This window comes from Schistocerca piceifrons, unplaced genomic scaffold (assembly GCF_021461385.2).
Source record: "Schistocerca piceifrons isolate TAMUIC-IGC-003096 unplaced genomic scaffold, iqSchPice1.1 HiC_scaffold_366, whole genome shotgun sequence".
NCBI classification, from domain to species: domain Eukaryota; kingdom Metazoa; phylum Arthropoda; class Insecta; order Orthoptera; family Acrididae; genus Schistocerca; species Schistocerca piceifrons.
Window position 1 is genome coordinate 30,001 of NW_025728588.1, and position 2,500 is coordinate 32,500.

At 57.9% G+C, this 2,500-nt stretch overlaps 1 non-coding gene across 1 annotated transcript in view; it reads left to right on the plus strand.

Annotated features, from left to right (window-relative positions):
- Nucleotides 1–1,539: 1,539 nt before the first annotated feature.
- The window catches only part of LOC124746651, a 1,909-nt gene continuing 948 nt past the window's right edge, over nt 1,540–2,500 (plus strand). Inside the window, exon 1 of the ribosomal RNA XR_007011433.1 lies at nt 1,540–2,500. This exon is cut by the window's right edge and continues 948 nt beyond it. This is a non-coding gene — a ribosomal RNA (small subunit ribosomal RNA).

Sequence of the window (2,500 nt, forward strand, 5' to 3'; positions counted from 1 at the left end):
GAAGTTTGCATGTTCAATGCCCTTCGCATGCGACGTACTCAGGCTACGTTGTGGTGCGGCCTGTGTCAACTGTCCGCTGATGTCGTACGCGTGAACCACAATCTGTACTGCACATTCGTCCTTATGTACTGAATGATACATCGTGGCACATGTGTGACCGCACAACGACTGCGCCCAAAAACGGCGGACCATACAGTGCAAATATTGTGCACGCAGCTACGTGTCGTCTCCCTATGAGAGCTGGATTGCAGTGTGGTACGCCATAGAGACGTGTGGGAGGAACGGACGCCGTGGATGGCGATCAGCATGAGCTGTCTGTTGATGTATTCGGACCTAGTCGTCTCTCCTCACACACCGTGATGGCATGGTGCACCGCGTTCCATATCTGCGACATGCTACAGAGGCCGGTTGACAGTCGTTCGAGCAATGGACATCGCATACGTACGGGGGCCACCTTCCACGTATTGTCTAGGCGTGCACATTTTGTTGCGTGTATGTGGGCAGACGTAGTGTGGCGTGACACCTGACACAGGCATGCAATAATCGTTGAAGTTGCAAATGGCGATGGACGCCTGCGTTTTCTGGTGAAGTTACGCAAATGAACAAATGGTAACCTGTTGTGGTGCGGTTGTTCTCGCTAGGGGTGAATCGGTGATGGCGACGATAGGTTGAGGTACTAACCGGTTGTTCCAGCGATACCCACCATGCCGACGAAACTGAACGGCATCTGGGTGTGAAGCGATACGCGGCGGTGGCTGGGTGGGACCGTCCCCGGCCGGTGAGGGGGCGCCTCCCGGCGTGCTGGCCGCGCGGTGCGTGGGCGCACGCGCTACAGCCGGCTGGTGGGGGCGGCCAGTGGCAGGCGCGCCGGCCGACGGACGCGGCAGGCGTCGCAGCTGCGCGCCGGCGCACCCTGCGCGCGGCGCCGTGCGGCCAAAGTAGGTCCTCGCGGGCCCGGTGCGAAGCGCGGTGGACATCTTCAGTGTGCTGGTCCGATTGAGGACTGTGTGCGTTGAGGATGCGCCGCCGCCCGGCGCTCGGCGCCGCGACGCCGTCTGCTGCTCGGTCGCCCCAGCGGTTCTCGCTGGTGGTTTGTATCGCAGCTGTGCGGATGTGTTGGCGCGTGCGCTGTGCTGGGAGAGTTCGCTTCGGCACCCAAGTGGGGCTTTTGTCCTTCTGTGGCGCTGGCGTTGGAGCTGCCGGTCACCGTAGGTGGCGCGTGTTGTCTCCCGCCGGCAATGCCACGACAGCACGCTCCCGGGCCTCTGTCGGCAGCGGCAAGCTCAGTTGGGAGCACGGGTGGTCGCACCGAAAGCGTCTACTCGCCTAACTCCGGGCGATTGCGCCTCTCTCGAACCCGACCAAGTACTTGGGACGGCGCTGCGCGCCGCCGGGACCTGAGAGGGTTTCGAGGTGTATTGTGCAGGGGAGCTCAGCCTCCTCCTGTTTGCAGAATGATTGAGCGGACGCTTGCGTGTTCGCGCGGGCCCCCGGGACACACTCCCGGGCGGCCGGCTGCTCAGCTCTAGTTGACGCAGCTCCCTGGTTGATCCTGCCAGTAGTCATATGCTTGTCTCAAAGATTAAGCCATGCATGTCTCAGTACAAGCCGCATTAAGGTGAAACCGCGAATGGCTCATTAAATCAGTTATGGTTCCTTAGATCGTACCCACGTTACTTGGATAACTGTGGTAATTCTAGAGCTAATACATGCAAACAGAGTCCCGACCAGAGATGGAAGGGACGCTTTTATTAGATCAAAACCAATCGGTCGGCTCGTCCGGTCCGTTTGCCTTGGTGACTCTGAATAACTTTGGGCTGATCGCACGGTCCTCGTACCGGCGACGCATCTTTCAAATGTCTGCCTTATCAACTGTCGATGGTAGGTTCTGCGCCTACCATGGTTGTAACGGGTAACGGGGAATCAGGGTTCGATTCCGGAGAGGGAGCCTGAGAAACGGCTACCACATCCAAGGAAGGCAGCAGGCGCGCAAATTACCCACTCCCGGCACGGGGAGGTAGTGACGAAAAATAACGATACGGGACTCATCCGAGGCCCCGTAATCGGAATGAGTACACTTTAAATCCTTTAACGAGTATCTATTGGAGGGCAAGTCTGGTGCCAGCAGCCGCGGTAATTCCAGCTCCAATAGCGTATATTAAAGTTGTTGCGGTTAAAAAGCTCGTAGTTGGATTTGTGTCCCACGCTGTTGGTTCACCGCCCGTCGGTGTTTAACTGGCATGTATCGTGGGACGTCCTGCCGGTGGGGCGAGCTGAAGGCGTGCGACCGCCTCGTGCGTGCTCGTGCGTCCCGAGGCGGACCCCGTTGAAATCCTACCAGGGTGCTCTTTATTGAGTGTCTCGGTGGGCCGGCACGTTTACTTTGAACAAATTAGAGTGCTTAAAGCAGGCAAGCCCGCCTGAATACTGTGTGCATGGAATAATGGAATAGGACCTCGGTTCTATTTTGTTGGTTTTCGGAACCCGAGGTAATGATTAA